Source organism: Zonotrichia albicollis, chromosome 7 (genome assembly GCF_047830755.1).
Source record: "Zonotrichia albicollis isolate bZonAlb1 chromosome 7, bZonAlb1.hap1, whole genome shotgun sequence".
In the NCBI taxonomy this organism is placed as follows: Eukaryota; Metazoa; Chordata; class Aves; order Passeriformes; family Passerellidae; genus Zonotrichia; species Zonotrichia albicollis.
Window position 1 is genome coordinate 29,313,130 of NC_133825.1, and position 26,419 is coordinate 29,339,548.

The following is a 26,419-nucleotide window of genomic DNA, read 5'->3' on the forward strand; positions in this document are numbered from 1 at the left end:
AAAAAACAACAAACAAGAGTCCAACTTTAAATTTATGCTTTCTGAAGGTCTTGTTCTTAATCTCTCTTCATATGTGGGATTTACCATATTGCTTTTCAAGGAGTCTATAAAACATGGGGAACTGACTTCAGAAGCCTTGCATCCAGTAAGAAAGCTGATTTTTAATCACGTTGTGCAAAAACATTAGCAATAAAATTCTCTTATAAATACAAACAGAAAACTAAACCATAGTGTAAGAAGCCATAAGGATTGGAATGCAGAGAGGATGCACATGACTGCATGACACACATCTCTAATTTCTGAGGAGAATTCTACTTCAGTTCATGGTGATGGAAAGGAGGTTCAGAAAACATCTTGTTTAGTCCTTGTTTAAAATTCTCCCAGAAAAATGGATTACAGTTTCTTTAAATCACTCCTGCTATAGGATTTTATAATTAATACTCCAGACACATTTGTCACCATTCCTAATCATGGATATTTGTGTGAAGATTTCAATAAGCTCTATTTTGTCCCAATTAAAATTTTTTTAAATTATTCCAAGCTCCATTGTGGAATAATTCTTTGCATAACCTAAACTTGTGTTTGACCCCTGTTCTGGGTCCTTATCACAGCTGTATTGAGGAGCATTTTTCCAAAGCACAAACAGCAATAATGTCAAACAATTTTAATTTCCTGGCCACTGTCTGTCCTTCCAATCTGAGGAGCTATAGTATGTTACATTTCCTTGTTACTGACCAAAGTATTTCTGAAATTCCAAGTTAATTTGCATCACAGCATTCCAGGTACTGTAAGAGGCTAAACCCCGTTTTTCCAATGGAATAAGCAGGGGTTACTGCTGCTCCACATGTGATAAAAATAAATTCTCTAGACAAAAACAGTACAGTCTTGATTGTCAGATAACAAAAGATGAAAAATAAAGGACTTCTTTCTCGCACATTATAGTTTAGGAAACAAAGGCTGAGAGAGAAAAAATGTTTTGCCCAAGATTGCCAAGATCAGGCAAAACAAGGACAAAAATTGAGTCCAGATTTCTTCAGACTCATTATGGTTCCTGTATCACATGATCATTTTGCTCACTAAATGAATGGCAATCACAGCCTGACCAGCAGCCTACTGAATTCAACATGAAGAGCTCTTCCTATTTCCAAAGGGGATTTTGATTTTGAGTCCATTGGGTTACTCAATGCATACAGGCAAAAGAAGACTGCAGCTAGAATAAAAGCATGAGGACATGTCACAGCAGACTAGATTTCTTCTTTTTTAAGGCATCTCTAATTCATTGGCCATGAATAATATAATATTCACGGAGTCCCATCTGGTGTTCAGTTTTGTGTATAAGTGCTTTGCATTGTTGGTCTGATAATTTCAACTAAACCTGGTAAAGTGATATTCAGGACCTTGAAAACAGTAGTGGGATAAAAAGAAATAACAAATTGAATAAAGGAGAAAAAATAAGCTTGCTTTAGTGTGTAAGGAACAAAATTGATGCCTTTTAACCTTACACATAAGTTCCACACCATTACTTTTTAAAATCAGCTGGAAATCATTTAAAATCAAATTGATTTTGGCTTTTACATTCAGATGCACTTCAGCTTCTCACTTACTGCCCTATATAAGTACTGCCTTCAGCCAACCTGTGTTTAGAATGGGTTGAAAACCAGTTTGTAGATTCACATGCTTATTGGAATTTTCTCATTTCCATTTCACTCAGAGCCAATCACGATCAGTTTAACTTGCTGGGGAATATGTCAAGAGGCTGATTTAATGTGTGCTGTAGCAAAGAAATGGTTCTTAATAGTGAGGTTTTTTCTTATAACACATTGTCTATTGCCAATTTTGTGTCAATAAATGGAAAGATAATCAGAACTGTTAATATTTATTCTGAAGAGCTCTCTTCTCCATCATATGTAGACAACCATGAAAGAACTGTAAAATTCCATGAAAATATTTTCTGGTTTACATCTGTTCCTTTCTACTAACAAAATCTGGAGTATCTGCAGCCTTCCATGTATGGACTGGCAGGGTAGGCTTCTGAAATGGACACTTTCCTGTTCACCTGCTGCCATCCAACTGTGGATCATTTGGACTGGATAACTGCTATCTGAACTGACATTTAGTCATCCAGTCTAAGAGCAAGTATGCTGAAATAATGCAACATAACATGCTATCAAGGCTGTAATAGGACATAGAACACCTGCCATTGACTTGGATAGAAAGGATAAAATGCTTTGAATTGCTTTGTTTTCAACATACTCTTCCCCATACTCCTCACATGTCCATTTTTACTTAATTTGTCACTGATGCATTAAGGAGAGAGAAATGGCATGGTTGGAGAACAAGAAAATGTGAAACAGATGCCCAAGTTCTATTACTAACTCTGTTGGTGACTGGATAACTGTTTAGATCATTGTATTGAGTTCATTGATTTAGATGGCTTAGTTTTAGGTTTCCAAACTGAGAAGATGCACACTGCCTGCTTTCCACTGTGAGTCAGTACTTCAATACTCATCATCTTCAAAAAAAGAGTTCGAATGAGTCTGCAATTAAGGTGGTAAATATGCCTCAAGCTCTGCATCTAAATACTCAACACTTACAATTAAATGGTATCAGGAAAATACTGACTGTAAGCTCACAGTAATTCAATTAAGTTGCCTCTAAATGAGAAATTAAAAATGCATCACAAAGAGAGATATTGTGGGTTTAATCAATTGCTTTAAGGGTCTCTGCAAATCTCAAATAAGATGTAAAAAATCCATGCGCAAATATTACATTGCAGAGATGATGAATGGGAATGGAGTGGGAGGTTATATAACCTGATAATATCAAGGATATGAAAGAGCTTAAGCTATTTAACTATTCAGCAGTGAAAAGAAGTCAAGAAGGATCACTGCAGACAAGGACTGGAAATACAATATAGAGGCTGACTTGTGCAGCCTGACATTCTGCTTCAAAGAGTATTAGTGCTAGAGAGTGGTTACAAAACTATAAGTCTTTAAAAACAAGTCTGATTTAATAAATATTTACTAAATTGTATAAGGATTGCCTGGCATCAAGCTATAAATATTAAATTGTAATGTATATGTTAAAAGAAGAATGTTTTTTTCAAATAATCAATTGAAGATTATAAGAATTTTTGGGTTAAAAGTAAAAATATTAATAAAAAATCACTGAAAGTCAAACAAAAATAGTGACGGTTACATTCCAAAAGAACAATCCACTCAGAGTTCCTTTCATGTGCCAAAAACTATTATTTATATTGTTTATGCACTTTCATCATGACAGCCCTAACACTGAGCAGAGCAGATAGAGTCTAACAGTTACCACATTAGAGAAAAAAAAGCTCTCAAAAGGTAAATAAAGTGAAGTGAGGCCATATTTTTGGATCTTGGGAGATGTAAGGCCATTCTGATATTCTGCTTATATCGATTATTTTATATTGTTTAATGAATTTCTGTACCCTTTCTACAAAACAAAGATTGGCTCAATGACTAGAGCCTGCACTTAAAGGAACCACTCTATAAAAACTGGTTTTGTTTGTGCCTGGAGAATCAGAACAATTCCAGACAGTTTGTTTCATATTTTACTTGAAAGCTCCTGTTCCATCAGTATGATATAATTTCTGAGACAAAGCTTAACCACAGTGTCTTTCCCCTTTAAAAGGTAATGACACCATCTAAGCAAAAATAACAGTGGGGGGAAAAAAGACCCCCATTATAGCAAACTGTGGTATTAATGAAATTCTGTTTGTATTAAAATTTTCTTTCAACCCTGGTCTTCCCATTCAGGGGGATAGTGTCAACCTGTCAAACTTTTAATCAAGAGCAGTTCATTGATGCTTCCATTATGTCAAAATGCTTCACCTAGGTGACTTCAAGGGGAGACAGCAGGTCTGACTTTCTCAACATCCAAGGCTATGAATTTTTCATTTCTCACCCCTTAACTTTTAATTTCTAGTATATGTACGTGGATAGACACAATGTCTTTTTTCTTGTATCAAATCCATAAATAGCGTACATTTCAATCAAGCTGTAAGGTCAAGAGATTAAAGAAAGGTAAATACATGAAAGAATAATTTCTTAAATTTTAGGCTGGTAAAAGGGGATAGTTAGAGGACTTTAATCTATGCCTTCACAAAATCTTTTAAATGACAGCTTCTTCAGCCAAAACTTCACCACACAGAATCGTGATTCACAATCTAGAATCTCCCTACAAATTATTTCACTGAGGTGTTGCATTTGCAAACATGCTGATAATAATTATATCATTCAGCCTAATAAAGAATCCTTACTTTATTGCATAGAAGCCAAATTTGGGGTCAGATCATGACCTCCTGCAGTAGCTGCTATCCATCAGCAAGACTGAAATGTACAAGATGTCAGCTTAATGAAGCACCTGAACCTCCTGCTCTGTTGGCAGAATGCTTGATTTGGAAGACAAAAATAAAAGCCCCCACATGACAGCTTTACAATGCCTTCCTCTGCAGCTTATCACTCACTAACCTGCTGCAAGTGAAGTTATAAGGGAACTGTGACTAGGAAAGGCTCCCCAGTTCCAGGGAACCAAAATGATTGCTTAAGGGTGTTAAGAAGGTGACTGAGAACAGCCTTAAAAGAGTTCTGATTTCCATCTCAGCATCAGCACAGTATGTCATTGACCCTGTGTGATAGGCAGAAAGTTCTTTATACTGTGTGCTACAGAGAGCAAGCAAATCCCAAGGAAATGTACAGTCCTCTCAGGATCTCAAATTAGTCCTGTAAAGATTTTACTGAATTTCTCTAATAGAGATTTCAATTCAACAGTTTCTAGCGTACTCACAAACAAAGCCACATTTTTGCATTTACAGTTAAGATTCCTTATTTATCAATTAGATGTATAGTGAGATGAGTTTTGACTGAAAATACTTTGTTGCTTCATGATTAGGAAGTGAAGTCAGGGAAAATTATGACAACCTGAAGGTATGGTTAAAGGAGCTTCCAGATCTTGAGTTTTTAAATAAGTTCACAAAGGCATGTTGATGGGGAGTATACTACATAATCCATGTAAAATATTTACTTTTCTCTGTTCTGCCAAAGGAAAAATTCTCATCCAAACAGTTTAGTGAATTTTGTTGTGTTTTTTAAACATATCATGTATAATTAAAAGATGACTGTATGAGTCATTTATAAAGCCAAACAACAAGACCAGAACTCTCACAATGTGAAATGACCAGCTAATTACAAGACTGGCTTAAATTATGTTCCTAAGTATTACTTGTTCTTTCCAAAATGGGCTGGATATCTGTACTACTAATTCAGCCCCAAAGACCAACTTCAACCTTGCAAGCATATTGCACATTTAAAATGTAGCAAGGTTTAAATCATCCAAGCTTATTGTTTTAAATTCCAATATTTCATTACTCTACTTAATGGTTTGAACATTATTTTATACAAGCACATTATCATTTTATTGCATGGTGTAAATAAAAAAACAACCAAAAAAGGAAACCTATGTCCCATTTGCTTCCAAAAGAGATAAGAAGTGATGGGACAGTAGACCTAAAATACAGTGATGTTTTGCTTACAGACAGGAAAAGCTGAAGGTTGTTCAACATATGCTTAATTGGAAGATACATACTCTGAGTATTAGGAGCATATTCTGAATTTGTACCCCCCTCAAGATCGTATTGGCAGAAATATAAAGAAACCAAGCCAGCCCAATCTTTCTCTTATTGTAGTGAACTGGAACATTGACAGCTTTGGCTGGGCTAAGAGAAAGCACTAATTTAGACCCTGTGGCTTCTGCACTGGAGCGGGTTTTGTAGCTGGGGATCAGAGCTTTGAGAGACTCATCCTGGGGGGTAAAATATGAAATGTGCTGCATAGTCCCTCAAAACACAGAGGAACTGAAGGTATAGCCTGCAGTCTCAGAGACAGCTTCCTTCTTCCCCCGGGAGCCTCAGGTGGCAGTGCCTGGCAATCAAGAACTACATCAGAGTGGCTGATGTAGCTGATCTCTAGGACTCCAGGTGCCACTGAGGTTAGAGGAATGGAAACAAAGGCCCCAAAATGAGTGGAAAGCATTCTGATGCATTGCCCCTACAAAGCACAGATATTTGCCTTTAACATTAGGAGATCTATGAATAATTTAAAAATATATCTCAAATTGTTATTTTGTGCGCAATACACAAATTACTTTTTCCCAAAACTATTTTACCAAATATTTCCACAAAGCCTATCCATTGAAGCACTGTATCTGCCAAGATGTTAAAGGATCGGTGCTTTCCAAGTGCCCTCAATTGCTCCTGTTCTACTTGCCTTGACCTGTTGCATCATGTTATGAGATATCAAACTGCCATCATGTTCCATGTTAGAGCTGATTATCCTTCATTGGTGGGCAACGTTGCTGCTTGCTGAGGGTTTGTGAAGTTTGATTAATTAGTGCTTATGAAGTGCTTTGAAATTCTTGCATGAATGATGTTACAGAAACACTGAATATTGCTGCTGTTATACAGGCAGGTACATGATTAAAGATTTGATGTTGCAAGGTGTGGCTGGGCCTTACCTTCTCTTTGGGAAAGTATTCTGGTTTTCTCTGAATTCCCTCTGGCAATCTAGTACAGTCTTCCAACCAAACCAAAACACTTCAATCGTCCTAGGGTAGGGAAAAATAATAAAAAGAAAGATTAGATGAAGGATATTTCTGAGAACTCATTGCCTGTCTAGGATATTGCACCTCTAGGTGGTCTGATAATCTTCAAGAGCACCTTGGTGATTAAGATTATTCTCAGACTGACTGCATTTTCTTCAACTTTTTTTAATCAACTATAGTTCTTTTAATTGCTTTCTCCTCTTAGGTATTTTACATAGACACCTGACTGCCTGTTAAAGCATCTTCCTTAAGCATACTTATCTGTGATATCCTCTCCTTGGCTGAAGAGACCTACCTATCCCCCGCTCTGATCTCTCCTGCCCAAAGGGAGCTGTTACATGTTGCATCCCTTTCCATAATTTCTGACTCTGAACCCAACAGCTCCCATCTGCTCTGGGAAATGCAGCACTCCACAAGTGATTCATTCTCAGCCAAGGCAGGAAGCTGTAGGGCTCAGCCCACAGGCAGCCTTAAAAGACCCAAGCTGAAGGCAATTATTGCACAGACATACCCGCTCAAAGATTTGTTCAACTTGCCCACTGCTGCCATGCTTGGCTGTGACCATGACCACGCTGTTGCGGCCCTTCAGGAACGTGCTGCTTCACAAAGCAAAGGCCAGGATTCCTGTCCAAGGCACAGGTGCCCAGTGCCATTTGAGAAGGCTGTAAAGCATCCAGGATATCTGCACAGGAATAGCAGAGATGACGCAGGACCTAAAGCAGACTGACACTCCACCACGGTAGTGAACGGATGCCAGGCAGACATCTGCAATAGCTGAAACAACACCAAATGCCAAGAATGAAGCCACCAACTTGCCTGTGTGCTGTCCAACTTCCCTGCTTTCTAATACTATCGAGGACATTCAAAAGGATTGTCTATATTGATCCTCTGTGTTGACCACACAATTAATACACTTTTGGTCTTGCTTACATGAGCTTAACTACGATCACTTGTGCTATCTTCAGTTCAGGTCACAGCAAGGTATCTGGAGTTTCATTTTTCCTGCTTGTTCTACTCATTTCACATCCTGCACCCAGTAACATTTTTTGTTACTTTTCATAATAACCTAATGGCTAATTTTGTACACACCTTTCTGCCTACAGTAACCTCTGGGGTTTTAGTGCTTTGTACTTCCTTAGTTTGCTAAGAACTATAAAAAAAATATTGATTGGTTTTGCCTCAGGCTTTAGTAGACAAACTTACCTAGACTGCAAGGCCAAAGTCTGAGTACATGTCACTATTTAAACCATGGGAACATTTAGCATCTAAGAGGTTCAAAATAACCAGGCCAAACACCCTTATTATCTATCAAACACTGCCAGTTTTCTGGCTGCTGCCAAGGCTGATGCCATAGTCCTATCCTGTTACATATTTTCAGAAACATAAATCTTATGAAGAAGTATTTAAAGGTACCACATTTTTCAAATGCTTAAATGAAGAGTATTCAGGAGCCTCTCACTCAGTCACAGCCAGTGAGTTATTGCACATTTCAAAATCTGTTCCTTCAGTTTTCTGACTGTTGTTCTTGTCTGTGCATCTTTCAAAAACTGAGTTATTAATCTACAGCGCCATAAAGTTTCTTTCATTAGAAATTAACAAGTTTGTTCTGACCTTCTCCTAGTTCTGGGCTGGAATTCCATGAGGCTTTTCTCGTCAATCATTGTATTCTTCGCACAGCTTGCACTGCTCCATGTATGCTTTCAACTGGGTATTCATGCTTGGCCTGTAGATACATTTCCTGGCTCATCTCAGGCATGTCTCTATCCCCAGGTGTGAAATATGTATCCACTGCATGATGTCAGCTCTTAAATCTCTTGGGATTATTGTTCAGCTCCATTTAAAACAAAATCCATGCAGTTCTTCATTCACTTCCTGGGGGTGGGCACAACAGTCTGTGGCACTCATTGCTTTCTCCAGGCTCACCATGGATTGCACGTAGTTTTCTTGCCTGTCACACACCACACTGTTTTGTAAGACTGCCTTGAATAAAAGTAGTTGAAGGAGCAGAGTCAGTAGTAGGTTTTCACCTCATTGTTTCCCCTTCCTGGATATAGCAGAACACCAGTGAACACCGCACTCTGCATCTTTACTCCCAGAGCTGTTTCTGCTCCCCTCTCTCAAGCACCCCCACACCAGCGCTTCAGGTGCATATAATGCTTTAGGGACTTGTGCCCCACTTGCAATTTTCTTCTCTCAATGCCTTTTCTTTCTAATCATTGAGTATTCTCACAAGATTTCATATCAATCATTTTCAGCAGTCAAGAGAAGTCCAATGGGATAGATCTAGAGTTGAGCTCACTCTCAGTCTGCCTTATTCTCCTAGTACAAAATAATAGTCTGCCTAATATTTTGTCTCCAGCACCCACTGAGAAAAATTATCATAGATAAAGATAATGCACTTTTTTTGCCTATGATTTTACATTTCTTTCCTGGGATAAAGATGCCCTAAGTTACAAGACTAGCAGCTAGAGGCACAGTATCCAGTTAATATCAAATACCTTTGAATTGGAGCTGACACCGATAATCATATGTGCTCATCAATACCTACTAGAAGGTGTGGCAAAGGTTGTCAGGAAGCTGAATAGCTCTCCTTCTTCAGCACGCAAGTTATTGACTCCCTAATTTATTTCTTAATTCTTTAATCACCTACCCCATCATGACAGGATATATCCACACAGAAAATAATCCATGTAAAAAGGACACATATGAGAGCGGACAGAATGGAGGCATACACCTAGCCCAAGCCAGGTAATTACTCCTACTTTGCCAATTAAAATCACATTGCCATTTTTGCTGGTTTAACAGTAAGCATCTATTTTACATTCAGCTCTTTGTTTCAGAGCAGATGTGTTCATTCTTACTTTTTAAACTATGTCACCTTTCCCTCAACATGGTCTTAGGTTAATAAACTGTACATCAAACACTGCTTAAAAGCTGGCTTTGCAGGATGATAACTGATGAGGGAATTGCTTTTAATTACTGTACAAGTGAGTAGATAAAAATCACAGTCCTAATAATCAACTCCAGAAACTGAAAGCAGCAAAGTCTCACATTTCAAATGTGGATTATTTTTTCTTTCAGCATTCAGCTACAGAAGGCAAATGTTAGTGGTTGGATCATCTTCTGTAAGCAAGCCAAAGTTATGTGTAACATTTTTGGATGCTAATAGCGCACAGTTCTGGCAGAACAGAAATAAGGGTAACATTAAAGATTAGAGCAAGCTTGGAAGGGAAGAAAAGTGCTTTTCTCAATTCAGACTTTCAGAAGAACAATAATCTCACCTACATCTGCTGCTAGAACTTTGAAAGTCCAAGGACAGAAAAAACAAACAACTTGCTTGCACAGCTATCAAGAATAAGAGAGAGCATGAGGCTTCCCAGATTGCCTTCAAAACCAGCAGCATTTGGCCCATTATCATCCACACCAGGCTAATGTATTTTTAATAGTTCACCACCTAAAGAGATACTGTAGGCCATGAGATGTAAATTAGGCAGCCAAAATTGAGTGAGTTTGTGCTATGAGAAATTTCAAGGGAGAATGAAATAAATGAAAGTAGGATTACAAACTGGGTTTGGTGCTCTGGTGAGAGGAGAAAAATGTGCTCATAAAGCCCAATAAAACTTTCTTTTTCTGGTTTATTAGGTGTTTGCAAAACGTCTCAGTTGCAAAGTACGACATGTTCTTTTTCTGAAGACTCATGTACAGCATGGAGGCTCTGATAAATCAGCTGCTTTCTTTTTCAGCCAACTACACAGTGTATGGGAAACTGAGGTTACTATTATGGCTTTGTTAAAACATTAGATGTTGCCTGAAAGCTGCCATGTGAATTCCATTTTAAATGCATTTCAATGCAGGTTTTTACAATAGGAAAAATAAACACTTAGGAGCTCAGGAAACTAGGATCTAAAATACTGAAGACATGGATTTGTTTATTTGTTGCTTTCCTGCTATAGATCAGCCTGTCAGGATACCTCCTTCATGTAAATATTTAAGCTGTACAACAAACTACAAAAGCTCTACAACAAAACAATTCTGATTAAAAAAAAATTAAGGAAAAGGAGGATACAGAGTTTATTTAAAAAAAAAACAAACCAAACAAACCAAACATGGATATGGGTCTCATTGGATCTATCAAGTGTATTGTTGATGAAAAGGAAAAATATTCTGACTGTAAAGGTGTTGCTTCCAGTAAATGGCCCTAAGTTCCTAGGAATCATATGTTCTATAGATTTTAAGTTAGCATATTCCTTTTTAACATTTTTTTTTTTGCTTTAATGGGGCAATAACATTAGCTCTCAAAAGTCCACATGAGAAACTGAAAATCCAGGATTTGAGAACTAGAGAAGTTCAGAATAGTAGTCATCTGGAAGTCTCCTCTTTTCATGTTGGTAAAGTATAATGTTACTTCACGCCATTTGGCTGCAAATGTAAATTACACCTTTTTTCAGTTGTTAGGACAGGATAAAAAAACCACATAATTCTAATGAGTCATAAATGTTTCACCATTTTTTTCTTCATTTAATTCATATGGTGCCAACACCTGTGAAAACAATCAGCATCATAGCTGTGTGCTCTACTTAAATTTGCTTTAGGGTATGCTTGAGTAAAAGCTTTTATATCTCATTTCTCTACATTATTAACAACATGATGCCCTGAATCATTCTATAATTTAAGTATGCTCATTTCGTTCTCAGCCATTTTATTAGGACTAGAAAAGATGCTCAAAGACTATGACAGTCTTAAAACAGACACACACGTACCCATTCCTGATTCTTAATGTAACAAAATATCTATAACAAGATCTTCACTTTATTTTTTATGTGCTTTGGCAGTTTTGCACCTTGAATTACGAACCTAAACTGTTAGTACAAGAGCCATACTACAAAGCTTTCTCCCAGAAGGCTTTGCAGCCATTGCTCTAAGGTGAGTTCTTTTCATGAGAGCGACATCTGCACTGATCTGAATTTTAAGCTATTGCTAAAAGAGAGCACATCTTGTTCAGCAGTGGGAAAGAGCAGTGGTTGGAAGAGTAGTTCTGGAATCACTAGATGGTGCCAGAGAGGAATGTGCAATGGCAGCTGCAGTCCTGCTTCAGTTATCACGGGGCAATGGGGTGGGTAAGCTTGGGGACAAATTTAAAAACACGCTTCAGTGTCTGAAGAAATAATGTAGTGACTGGAGGATACAGAGAAGATCCTAAATCCTACTTGTCTTTCAGTGGACATCAGGCCTTTGACCACCTTAGGAACTCTTGGTAATTCCACCTGGCATCTACATAGCCCTAAAGCAAACTTTTACCTACAGTTTTATAACATAATTTAAGGGGGTACTAAGCCCTCTCTAAATTTCAATGGGATTGTGGCTCAAACTTCCTTCGTAAAATTCCCCATCTAAACACAAGCAAAATAACAAATATAGATGAGTGAGCACAGAGCATGCAAGCTGGAAGGTGTAGAGACCATTTCCCAAAAGAGATGTATTTCCCAAAGAGATCCTTCCCCAGAATGTACATTCCAATGTTAAACAGCATATTACAAGTAACCATCCAAGGCCAATTCATGATGAGAAAGCCCAGAGCTGATAAATGCTTCAAGCAAAATGCTTGCAGTTTTGATTCACTGCAATAACTCCCTTGTAATCCAGAGGTGGGGACATACTCCAAGTAGCTTCAACCAGCTAGCTCAAATCCTGAGAGCAGTGCAGGCCCCAGCAGAGTCTTAGGTAAGAACTCAGACTGTCACAGCTCAGCAACTGAAGTCAACCCAAGCTAGACAATTTAAGGCTTCTGAACTGCAGCCTTCTCTCCACACTGAAGCACAGTATCACCTGCATCCATGAAGATGAGGGCTGAGCTGAACACACCCTTCCATGCCTACAGAATTTCAAAACTGACTTTGAGATGGCTAAAACTAAGTAGTCTGCTAGTCATTTCAAATAACTTTATTATAAAGTTATTCCAGTAACCTGTACATTTTTGCATTGTCCTTGGTTTCTTCATGGATAAAAATCTGTGCTTGTGGTTACTCACCAGTGCCTTTAGTGGCAGTTTGCACAAATGATACCAATAAGTACAAGTCAGAGGATGAGCCTTCTTTTTTTTCTTTGCTTCTTTTAAGACTTCTTCTTAAGAGGTCTTCCACACAGACATGGGACTTTGGGGAAGTGGGTGGAAACATGAAAACCAATCCTACTCACAAAACACTTACTTGCATGTCTATTAATTTACAAGACCATGCACCAGAGCCAGTGTCATTCAGTGCCAGATGGGTACACACAGCAACATGACTAGATGTGGCCAAATCTCAGCCAAACCTCTCTCTCCATATTTCAGTGCTTTTTGTTTACTGGAACCAAAACCGTTTCTTCCAATTTCACCTTTTTTTAAATTTCTTCCTCTTGATCTACTAGATTTCACTTTGAAAGCCTAAATGAAAATCCCTGTGAGCTAGCTAGAATCCGTCTTCACCCTTAGAGGAAAGAGATTGCCCTTGCACAGTCCATTCAAGAGGCCACTCAGCACAGTAAAACTGTGCTTGCTTTACATTGTTCAGTTCTCAGTAGTTTCACTCAGCTGAAGGTCTGCTTGATTTTGATTTCTACTAGGAAAGTTTAGAAAATATGAAAATAACACATTTTAAAATTTCACTGAAATAATCTCCATATTATTGAAGATATTTAAACTTCCTGGCCAATACAGCACTCAGGAGATGCAGCATTTTCCATTCATGCATTCTTAACTTTGAAATGGAACAAGAAGGAAATATTTATACTGGCTGCACTTTAATTAAATTAAATTAATTAATTTAGCTAGGAAATCCTGAAGCAAAGAGCACTGAGTATGAGCTTTAATTTTCTTTCTCAGTAAAACTGATCTGTTATTGAAATGCTCAGCTGAAAATCAGATATTTTTCTTAGGGGAATACTCATTTGCCTGGCTGAAAGCTGCAAATCTTTCATAGTTTCAGTTCTTCCACTATGAAGGCAGCTTCTGTGCTAGGAATTTTAGGAGGACAGTCTTGAAATGTTATTAATAAGGACTTAGTGTATACTTCATATTTGATGTAGGTGCACTCTGCCTCCTAATGGAAGTCGCATGTGTTTTTCCCCCAAGTATGCACCGGTAAGTAATGACCCATCATCAGGCAGTAACTGATGACAATTGATCATATGGCCATCTACAGCGGCAAGAAATTAGAGTAATCTCTCAAGAGAATAATCAGGGAACAATTTTCCAGGGTCATTACTAGCAAAGAAGCTTGCTGAAGAAGAAAAAAAGTCTCAGTCTTCACTCTGGATTTTCTTTTCTCCTCTGGATTTCATTTTATACACAAGGTTTACATTTGGTTTTAGAAAATTTTATGAGGCAGACTGAAATGTTAAGGGGATTAAGGAATGGAAGACAGTCTTTCACCTCCAAGTCTTCAGTTCAAATCCGGCTTAGGTTGGTAACGAACAAGAAGTATTTACCATTGCTGTTCACTGTCTGTGCAAAATGGATTGGTGGCTCTGGCTTAATTCCCAGCAATAAACCTGCATGCCACAACTGGCAACTCCGTTGCCATTCTCAGCAGACAGCGCCAAGAATTAAATGAAGCATAGGAAGCAAAGTTACCTCTCCCCCACTACAGGCCAGGGTGGAGGAACACTGGGAGGAGAAGCCCCCTCTGCTGCTGCCTGAGCAGGGCTGTGCCACAGTCGAGCACAAAGACATCAGTTTAGTGGGCTGAAAAACTACCACTTTTTCATGAACTGAATTTACTAATTTTCTTAAAACAATAATAAAAAAATCAGGCACCATCTAGGGTGGGTCAGGTTAGTGACTCAGACTAGGCCACATTGTTCCTTATGCTGAAGTATAGATTAACCTGCAATTGCAAAGATTGGAACTTGAGGTAAGTGCAATGAATTGCCACTAGAAAAGGCTTGTCCTGCCTGTGACAATACCCTAGAAGAGAAAAAAAAATCAGGACCTTTTTTAACCCAGAAGTCATACGAAACATAATTTCTCAGTCTAGGAGACTTATTAGTACCAGAAGCCACTAGACCAGGAAGTTTGTTTTTCCTCAAACCATGAATTTAGAGTAATTCCACTGAAATAAATGGAGCCAACCACCCACACAGAGCAGCATAAATGGAAGCAGAGCATACCCCCAATCTTTATCTGTCCAATACTGGAAAGAAAAAATGACAAGCACAAACTAAAACAAGCCACCACACTTCTGTGCTGAGGGCATCAGCACCATCAACAGGAAGGACACTGAACATCCTTGCACATGTGCACAGCAAGAAAACAATCCAACATAGGCTTTAAGGCTTGGAGTGATTTTACCATTGAACAGTGCTGATTGAAAAATGCATGAATTTTATTCTAAAAATAGCAAGATGGGTCAAGAGAATAATGATCTCAGTCTACACAGCTGGATGAATTTATGGTGATGCCCTCTTTTATATTTTATAGGATATTCACTATGGACCCTACATTTTCCATGGCTTTGAACACTTTATTTATCCATATTTTATTACCAGTGTAAACCTAATTATCACAGCATCTTCATGCTGAAAGTGATTGATAGATTTTGCTACTTGCTTGTCAAGATGCTCATGTTCACTGTATTCAGCTATCACACCAACCCAGAGACTGATGACTGTTCTGGCCTATTAATAAAAGTCTATTACAGTGCATTGATGCTACTTCTCTCAAACAGTATTAACGCAAGCTCTGCGGCAAGAGGCACATTTTTAACTTGCTACAGTACAATGAGGCCTATTTCATTATAATTATTAACTCCTTTACATTTTACTCGTGTCGATTCTTATACATAAAGAACAATCACAAAACCTTCTCCCTCGTTTTCCCATTGTTTTAAAAATGTGTTGTTTGCCAGCCCATTCTTACAAAAGCAATTAGTGATTTTTCAGTACCTGTACTTGCAACTTCTGAAATTGAAACAATATGAAGTGCACTTCATATGAAGACAGCTTCATGAAACACTGAGTAACCCTTCAGAAACAAAAGATTCAGATTGACAACTCAGACATTAAAGGACTCAAGACCAATCACTGATTGTGAAGATATTATGTTAGAGCTCAACTGGCAACAAACAATGAATGAAAAGTATTTCTGCAAATAATATGAGAGAGGAAAGCAAAATAATAATAATTAAAAAAAACCACCAACCTTGAACATGCTCAAAGTGGTAAAGGCAATATGCTGTCAATTTGTTTTTCTTCTTATCGAGCAGGACATTCTATTTTCCTGTAAAGGCTCCTCTAGGATCAACTTGCCTTCTGCCACTTGAGTTTTGGTTCGATGTTATGACATTCAAACTAAAATGTCTCGATCCTGCTAAAGAAGCTAAATTGTTAACACTTAAGATACTTCCAATACTTCTAAATATAGGGACACAACTCAGCCTGCAAGTCAGGAAAATGGCAAATGGATAAAAGATACTGACCTCAAACACCTCAACTCAGCTTCTTTTTTTTAAAGTAAAATATTTTAAATAGAAAAACCTGGAAAATAATAAAAGTGACTCTGTCCAACAAAATGCTTACAAACTGTTTAGCTTTAAGTACAGCATCAATATCTGCTAGTTTTCTTTGATGAAGATGCTTACCTTGCAGCAGTTAAGCATGTGCTTAACTGTTTCACTGTGAGTCAATAGCCTTATAAAAACCGACAAGGTTTTAGTATGAAATGACATCAATACTTCTGGTTTTAATATGCATAATTTTCCAGAAAATCTAGTTTCAGCAATCATAATCTGAATTAGCATGCCTAGATGCTCAGCCTGCACCAACTGTTGGTGCTCCACTGATTTTCAGTGACCCATTGAAGATACAGCCTCAGGACCCCGACAGTGTGGGTAGCCCTAACGGCTCTCAAAGGCTGAAGGCTTGGAGCTCACTCAGAGAGGTTGTGCTGGATTTAGTGATAATGGCTCAAGAGGTTACCTCTCCCAGCTGTCTGCAGCAGTCCCCCACCAGAAGCTGAAACAGAGCCATCAGACAGCGATATGGTCCAACCCTCATCCGCAGAGCTCTGAGCCAGCACATTAATTTTAACTGCCAATGGTCTGCAAACTGTAACAGTTGATAAACTGGCACTTGCTTACATCTGCTGCCTCCACTAGGAAGGTGGAAGTCTGAGGCAAAGTGGCAGGGTAGACATTAAGGGCAGTAACCCCTTCCTCCACCCCACCAAAATTAATAGCACTTGTTTGCCAGAGCCCTAATCTGCTCAGAGTAGAACAGTATGTTGAAAGAAGCAACTCCATTTAACTTCGTTTGGGGGGAATGAAGAGCAAGGATTTTCTACATTTCATGAGGCAGTGAATGGCAAAGAATTAGTGTATATACAGTACCCCTTGTAATTTTAATTCACATTGCCCCCTCTCAGTGAATAAATCTTGTTAAACCTTATCCTCTCGGAGACCATCTGGATGAAAACTATTCAGGAAACGTCACCATTGGTACAAGAACTTAAATCTCACCATAAATCTCAGCATGTCAAAGCCAAGCATGCATGCCTTAAAGAAACTCTGCAGCTGTGACTCGCTCAGAGTTGCAGACATGTGTGTGCAAATGGTGCCTCCCAAGAAACACACTGCTACATTTCAGAAACTCTTAAAAACAAATGAAAGCAAACTCAGGAATTTTCTCATTTTCAGATAGCTTTACCCTGTTTTTAGTATAAAAGAAACAAAATGGTTTAATAAAAGCTACATAAAATTTACTACCCTATTATAACTGTACTGGCTCAAATGATCTCCACCCTTGTCCTTATCTTGCTCTGATTACTTCTCCCTCTCTTCCAAAGTACATGTGCTAATGTGGCAACCTATGCTGAAAATCAGAAATCATGATTACTTTGCTCTGTAATCTGATTGCCTGTATAGTTAGACACCTGCCTTCCTGGCAAATTTCTTTATGGTAACAGGGTAGGAGCAGGTTGGCCTTTTAAGTGCCAGATACTGACAAAACAGCTCCAATCTAAGCTCAGTGAGAACACTACTGTTATCCAACAGCTCATATTCTCCTTTCTCCACCCCAAATCTAGTACAACCGTTTTTACAGAAAATGATTTTGTATTAAGTTCACTGACTTCAAAATATGGCAAAACATAATGCAAAATTTACAAGACAATCCATCCAGTAAGTGAAAAAATAGAAAAGTAACTAAGAGAAATAATCTAGACTCAATGCTTTGACCAAAAAAAACCAATGGGGGGCATAAATGCAGACTTATTGAAACAAAAGGTTCTGCAATTTGCTTCATTTTCCTCATTTCCATATAAGGAAAAAAGCCCCCCAGAAATATTGGAAAATGACTGAAATTATTGACTTCTGGTAATTTTAAAAAACTATTTCTGAAAAAATATTCAAAAGGAGCTTGTTCAGAAGCATTTTTCCAGTAAGTAAAAAACTTATTAAACATAGATAAATCCTAAGCAGTGCATTTTATTTTCATTTAGGCAAAATATTTTACTTGACTCAAACTGAAATTTTTCAGTTTTCTGTCTTGTGAAAAATATGCACTTTGCAACTGCCAGACAACTTAAAGAACATCTACTTTAACACTGTGAAAGTAGCTTTTGAGCTCAGGAATAGGTTAATTAGATGTGCTATATGAATACAAGTTTCATCAGTCAAAGCAAATAAAATATTTCTGATACATCAATGTACCACAATTGATGAGCCAAGGTTTCTCCAAAACTAGTGCAGATTTCTTGATGAGTCAGCAAAGTAACAGAGGTGGACTCAATGACTTTAAATTTTCCAACCTGAATGATTCTATGATTCTAAGATTACTGGACTTTACTCTTTAATTTGAATACAAGTGATCCAGGTTTATTTTTACAAGTCAGTCCTGTTCTGTGCAGCTGCATATCACCACGGTGAAACATCTCAGCTACCATCCCTACAGCAGACATGACCTGCTAATGCAGGTTCTTGCTTGACTAACTCTTTTAAAAAACAAGACAAAAAAGAGGAACTCAATTAGCGTTAGAGGTAATAAGGGCTAGCAAGACATGCCAAGACTGCCCTGGTGGCTCCTTGTGCAGAGATATTCAGTGAGAGATATTCAGTGAGAATTATCAGCTCCCACTGGAAAAGCAATGCTGTCTGGGCCTCAGTAAACTGCCTTTAGCATACAGTTGTCTAAGAACTGTAGAAGGAGCCAGCATGGGATACAGCTTTAGAAACAAGAAACAACGCACCTTATATGTCCCCCATAAGTTGTATCCCCGGTAAAGGAAACATTTGCTAGCTCAGAATGCAAGATGCTTGGCAATGCATTGTTGACACATAAGGTGTATTGTTTCTTGTTTTTAAAGCTGTATCCCATGCTGGGCTCTAATTCCTCCCACATGAATTTCTAGACCAAAGTGGGGAGCTAAATGAGGAAGGGGTACTGTTGTTCTCTGCCTGCATAGTCAATGGCTATGACACGTGGGCTGAATTAGCCTCTGGAGGTGCATATCACTTTCCAGCATCAATGGGGGAGCCTTGGGTGATTAGGTACTAACTTAGGTGCCACAGTTTTATGCTTGAAGTCAGGTGGCTCAAATCCAGGAGCAACTGTGCTTCTCCTTCTGTCCTAAATTGGTGCATGCTGCTGCTACACATTGCAAAACAAATAGCAAAGAGTAGTAGTTTTCATGGAAGTGATAACAGCTAGTATAAAAGTTAGTGCTTTGGATCTAAACCTAGAATACTATTATTACTACAGGAATCCAGCCTGTTTCATATGTCCTTTAACTTCACTCCTTCAACTATGCAGTGCTGCATAACTGAACATACTGTGTAAGATTATTTCCACTTTTCATAGAGGCTGCACCCAGAGCTAGCCACTACTGGAAGCAGGACAGCAAATTTTCAAGGCCAACTTGCTGCTCTGGTACAGTAAATCAGTTGTTCCTACAGCAAGTAGCATACAGATTCTTTTCTTTTTCCAATGCATAATACAAGGAAAGGATGACTCAAGCTGAGTTTCACAGGTGAAGTTCAGATGAGTTCAGATCTATTCAAGCCCTTTCAATGTTTCCATATGCTTGACTCAAGTCCAAACATTTAATCGTAGCTCCAAACAAAAACTTCCAATGAAGAAGCAGAGCAGGGAATTCTGAACTCTGCTTTCCAGCACTAAGGACTTGAGCATTTTTTTTATAATCTGTCATTTGTACTTTTTCATACTAAAGGTGACAGTCTAATTCACATATGACCAACACCCATAAATCATGCTGGGGGGAGGAAATATTCATAAATCCATATCAAACAGAACCCAAATTATGACAAATGACATGGCAGTCATAAAATTGCACAAGCACAACTCACCAAGTCATTAATTTCATGGCCGTGGAAAATAAACAGACACATTTTTTTCGCAGCCCTAATAAATTTTAAAAAACTCAAAGAATGGTCCATCTGCTTCGAATAATTTTTAATTTCCTATTCTGTCTCGTTCCCATTAGCTATTCCACTGAGATATTTGCTAAATTCTTTCATTTGCCTCCTCCCATCTGTATTCAATTACTCTATTCCCAAATAGAGTTAGTTTTTCTTTCTCCTAAGTGCAGTACAAAATATCCCCACCTGTACCTTAAAGCAAATGTTATGTGTGTTTTATTATCTGTTAGACTCTATGAGTCATTCTAACTCGATTGCCTGTGCTGAAAGACTTGGAGGGCAATCTGATTTTGATGTTTTCTGGCTTTGGTGAAAAACACCTGCCTGATTCTCATAGCTAATCTATTAACTTGGTAAATGCCTCAACAGATGTTCTAGAATCAGCTAGGGATCAGGGTCTGTCCTCGTGACAGCGTCCGCTTGTAAGCTTGAAATATTTAAATGTTCAGAGATCAGAGGCCAATGATGTGTTTTGGGTACAAGCTTTCACTAAATCATATTTTTTCAGTCAGTCCCTGGAGTGCATTCCACATACAATAAGTGGCTGGAGCATTCTGAGTGAGCAGGCCAACAATACAGGCCTCCTTGAACTTTGAAGGGACATGAATTTCAAGGCAGCATTAGCTTCTTTTATTGAAAAATGGAACAAATTTTAGACTGTGCCGACGCTGTTCCCTTTCAAGCTACATGTCTCTTTTTCCAGTTCCTTTTATGTCTTCCTAATGAAACCCATTAAGAAAGTATAAGGCTTGGCTTTGAGACCTCCCTTTCCAAGGATAACCTAATATCTCCAAGGAACCTGTTCTAAGCCATCATCCTCTGTTTGGGTCAGCACTGGTCTGCATGATTCACTTACTGTGTGCCTGATCCTCCAGTTTTTAACACTGATTTTAATCCAGGGTTGCTCCACTGCCTCGAAACCATTCCACTCTGTAACAGCCCCTGAGGCTCACAGATTGGCTGGGATCACCAGAGCAGAGCAATGCTTTGGGAAGGCCTTAGTCCTCCCATAGGAAGGGTGGGATAGATGCAGGACCATCAGTGTCAAGCCCACATGAAGGGACTCCCATTTTGAAGCTTAAGGCACTTTTCTGTCAATCTAGCACCACCACAAAAACACAAATGAGAAAAAAAAGCTCACAACACAGAACAGACCACAACCACTGCTGGCCTCATTCTGCTATAAGAAATTGCCTCTTGAAAATCAAAGCTGGACCTGAGAGCCTAAAAACATTCATTACTTTTATGAGCTTTTATATTACCTTGATTCTTGTGAGAAAAGCTAAAGATTGTGATAAAATGTCCAAATGTTTCAAACTAAAATGGCTGCAAGCTCCACTGCAAAAATTTTCTCAATGAGATTACATAAAAGCAGAACAAATAAAAAACAGGATACCTTCCTCTGACCTTCACTCATCACTTGATTCTGGTCATTTCACCCCTTGTTTACCTCCACCTCTTCATTTGCTAAATGGGTGTCATTAATGCAAACTTTCTTTGTTGTTTTAAAGCTTAATTAGTTAATGTTTGTAAAGTGTTTTGAGATCAATAGAGCAGTATTACCAACATATTCAAAATCTCATCTCTGCTGCTATTTGCTCTTGGAGGCTTGACAAAAAAGATTTCAGTGTTCCACATCTTCAATAATGCTCAGAAGCAGCTCTGATGTTAGAGCTCTCATATGAGTGATCAGCAGATGGAGTTGGAGGAGTGAGAAGGGTAAGACAGATTCTTACTCTTACTGCTGTTACACATGCTGCCTTCTAGAAAACAGAAAATATGAAGGGAGGGTTGATATCAAATACTTAATCATGTAAAGGAAAACACTGAAAGTACAGAGAACTGCTTATGTCTACTCTGAAATTACTGCATTTTTCAAAAGCACCCTTCTGGGAAAGCCATCAGATTGGCCTCCAAGCCTGACAAGAGTTGGAGGAAGGTTCAAAATGTGAGAAGGAGGAGAATAAAGAAGAATGGTTCACTAGAAACAGTGTTTCCAACTGAGGATCTAGGGTGCAATTCACTTCATTAAGGAGGAAAAAGAGATTTTCTGTCTGTAATCAAATGCAAAAGAATTTGTCATTCTTAATTTACCTCTTGAAAAAGTTTCCTCTTTCCATTTTCAGACTGTACCTCTGCTAAAATTAAACATAATCCTCCCCTGTTACTGAGATTAAAAAAAAATTGAACTGGTTACTGGAAAGATACAATAACAATTTTAAAGTATAATCCCTGCAATATTTTTATTCTAAATTAGGCTGATATCATAGAAACATAGAATACATTGAGATGGAAGAGACCCATTAGGATAATTGAGTCCAACTCCTGGTCCTGCACAGGACACCCCAAGCATCACACTCTGTGCCTGAGAGCACTGTCCAAGCACTGCTTGAGCTCTGTCAGGCTGGTGCTGTGACCTCTGCCCTGGGGAGCTGCTCCAGTGCCCAACCACCCTCTGGTGGAGAACCTTCTAATATCTAACTAATATCTAACTAATATCAAACCGAAACCTCCCCTGCCTCAGCTTCAGGCCATCCCCTCAAGTCCAGCCACTGCTCACCAGAGTGAAGAGATCAGTGCCTCTCCCTTCTCTTCCCTCCACAAGGAAGTTGTGCCTGCAGTGGGGTCTGTCCTGAGTCTCCTCTTGTCCAGGCTGAACTGACCCAGTGATCTCAGCCACTTTGCAGCCGGCTTCACCTCCAGACACTTCACCATCCTGTGGCCCTCCTTTGGATGCTTTCTAATAGTTTAATAGTGCTTTTTTAAATATTGTGGTGCCCTCAGGACTCAAGATGAGGCTGCATCAATGCAGAGTGGGACACTCACCTCTTTTGTCCAGCTGGTGATACTGTGCCCATGCACTCCAGATATGTTATACTCACTCTTGACTTCTTATCTATTTTGACATTTTAGAAGTGTTATCATCAGAGGTAGATGTGATATCATTAGTGCATATGGCAAATATAGGCTTTTTCTTTTGGACTCACCAACCTGGAGCTGATCTCCAGATTGAAGCAAGTGCCCTGCCTACACATCTTTTTTGCAAAGGTTAAGATTATGGTTTGGTTTCTGTAATCTACAACAATTTAGAACCTTTTGTTTGTATTCAAAGAATACACAAGAAAAAGAATACATTTTTCATATCATATTCATGCAGCTCCATTGATACAAGTTTTATTACATTTGTAAACTTTTGGTACAAAAGAAGTACACAAGGTATAAACCAAAAATAATTCAGTATGATGTTGTTATAGCTGTCCACAGCAGAGGGTGCTAAGAATAAAGAGTTAACATTTGGTGCAATGGGAGCAAATTTGCAGCAACCAGAGATAGATTTTTGTTGATTAGTGAAGCAATAAAGACATTGGTTGACTCTTCATGAATGATATCTCTGCTGTTTCGGTTTTTTCCCTGAAATGCAGGTTTTTCATAGGAAAGGAGGTACAACATCCAGAGCAGAAAAATGATGTGTGGTTTCATGCATCAACAATTTCACTCAGAAATTGAATTTAGGTTACACACAAAAACAAATCAGATCAAACAAACAAGCAGACTGTTCTCCTATACTTTGCCTCTTTTTTCCCCAGAAGTCTTTAATTGTTCTCAGGAAGACACATTTATCTCACACCAAAAGCAGCCTTAAGTAACTAAAAGCGCAAAATTCAGAAATACTTCTGCCAGTGAAACTGGCTGTTACTGCAATGAAAATGAGCTATCTGACTGATAGCTTAGCTTCTATTGTGTTCCAGTGAAAACACATCCTTGAATTTAGAGCTGTGTAATGACATTATTACATTAAACTTGTTATTTGAAAATAGACAAACAGCTCCAAAAATATCCTGCTACCAGACACATGTTTGGCTTCATCTCTTCAGAGATGACTGAACACGTCATTAAGTCCTCCCTCCTTACAGCTACCAACCCATTGGTTTTCAGAGACTGTTAAGCTTGCTCATGGGGCAGAGTGAAGCTGAAAGAAGGGAAGAAACAAAAGTCCTGAAGTACATGCCCAAAGGCTTGGAAAGATCACAAGTTTGCAAAGGATTACCAAGTATTTGGCTAATGAGTAATTCTGAACTCAGAATAGGAACAAGTGAAAATTTTTACCTTTTGATGCAGTGTCCTTTATCAGTCGTTGTTCATCTTCACCACACAAGGGAAGCCTCTTGGATTCACAGCTCCTTCAGTCACACCAGGCTTCTCTTCCATTGGGCCCTGCAGCAGCAATTGATGCTCTCACTTGGAAACACCTTGGAAGCTGTCATCCTCAGCATCAGCTTTCTGACCTACAACACCAAAATCCATGACAAAAAAAACCCCAAAACAAAACAAAAAAAGCCCTATAAACAACATAAACCAAACCAAAACCCATAAAATCCCCAACTTTACAGATGCTGGCAATCAAGATAGGTTTTTTACTTTCTAGTTCTGACATCAGAGGATCTACTGACTTACACCAGAATGGAAAGTCACAGGTGGGGACAGAACAGACGGTTAGACAGTTCTGCTTTAAAGCACAGTATACTTGTGCTGCAGAAAGGCATGAGAAAAGAAGGCTAAAAGACAGCCTTGCAGAGAAAGCCCACATACGCTGTGTCTGGAAATTTGTTGGAAATCCAGGCTTTGACCACGAAAGCAACTGAGGCGGCTCTCCACAGACACTTACTTGTTTCTGCAGAAGTTGGAAGGCTGAATGGGCACTGGGGCACAGCATTTTGAGAGCTCCAGACTTCATAACTCACTAAGACCTTCATGCATAGAGCCCCAATTTCCCATCTCGTGGGAAATTGTGGCAGGATGATAGGAATCTGGTTACTGATGATAAGCCAAAAAGAAAAACACAGTAAACTCAGTAGACCATATACAGAAATCCTAATGGAAGAATTCCTGTTATGATGGGCATCATAATGCTGAAATTCATTTAGCCACCATTCAATTACATACTCTTTATTTTCTTTCCCTTGCAAGTCACCAGTCTCACAGGCATGACTGCTCATTGAAGAGTGAAGACAAGTAGTAAATAAAAAGCAATGAAAGCTGTTTTACATCTCTTTTCATCTCCACTACGCAGCTCCCTCAACCTTAAAATTTAGGGGAATAAAGACCAGGTTTTCTATGCAGACAATGAAAAGTATATGCATTGAATGTCAATTCTATAGGAAAGAAAAGAAGTGACTGAAAGAAAGAAACCCATAAAAGGAAATGCAGCACATTCTTCCACCCTCTACCCCAACAAATCCAATTAAACTTGCCAAGACACACACACACATGCCGTCAATCATTCCAGGTCCTATCCACCCTATCAATATTTCAGCAGCATTTCACTCTCTTACTTTCCAGGACTATGCACACTCCACACAGCATGCATTCATTGTTCCCCATGCTCCTTCCTTGCCCCTCTTAATCAGTCACAACAAGTCACATTCATTCCTTTCCTGCACCTTATGCTACACCAAACTAGCTGGTTAGCTGGCACAGATGAGCTTCTTTGTTCTCCATTGATGCTTTGGGGCTTGGCTGGTTGGGGGGAGGGAGGAGGCTGTTTGTGGGTTTGTCTGTTTGGTTTTATAAAAGGGTGAAAAGCAGGATGCAAAATATGGCTATTTATAGACAAAAGGACACCAAAGAATTGTGTTCATGCTTATAAAACAATTTTGCTTATTGTGAAATACTGCTAGCCTATTATAGTGGCCTCATTTTAATGAGCACAAGGACAGTAGACTCAAAATTTCTAGTATTAACAGATGCAAAAGTTCTCCAGAGTCCTTACATATCCAACATGGGCATTCTCAAAGCCTGACTAGACACGACATCATTATCAAAATAACTTCCATAATTTGGACTTGTGTTCTTATGCAGACTGTTCAGGCTCAGAACAGAACTCAGACTCCTCAATGGGAAGAGGAGATGCATGATGGCTTTTTCATTCTATATCATGCACTCTCAGGGCTGCCCTTGAGCATGGTCATATACGGTAACTCATTTTCATACATAAGGATTATTTTGGGTGCGCTAGAAAGATAACACTCATATCTTATACCAGTATAATAACAGGGCAATTGACTTTCTCTTTGAATTCTCACTTGGTATCACCATAAGAAACGTGGAAATCCAACACGATGGAGGATTTCACCAACTGTTGAGCTGTCTTTACTGACATTACAGGCAGTAACACAAAGTGGCTCCAGTACAATGGCTGGGCTTTCAGGGAGGCAGTAGCTATTCCAGCAGAGCAATCTGCCTATAAAATTTTTCCCTTTTCCAGTGTTACTATGTCCTGAGCTGCTCCAGTACTGAGCAGATTCTAAGCCTGAAGAGTTGTTCCCGCTGTGAGTTCCTATTCCATCCCTAGGACAGGATGGATGATGAGGGTAAGCTATCCA

General features: G+C 38.8%; 1 long non-coding RNA gene across 1 annotated transcript; it reads right to left on the reverse strand.

Annotated features, from left to right (window-relative positions):
• Positions 1–6,240: 6,240 nt before the first annotated feature.
• LOC141729501 (uncharacterized) lies at positions 6,241–24,827 on the reverse strand. The gene is made up of 3 exons (XR_012581006.1): positions 24,144–24,827; positions 7,139–7,401; positions 6,241–6,630 (listed from the first exon to the last, which is right to left on the reverse strand). It is a non-coding gene; the product is annotated as an uncharacterized LOC141729501 (long non-coding RNA).
• Positions 24,828–26,419: the final 1,592 nt, after the last annotated feature.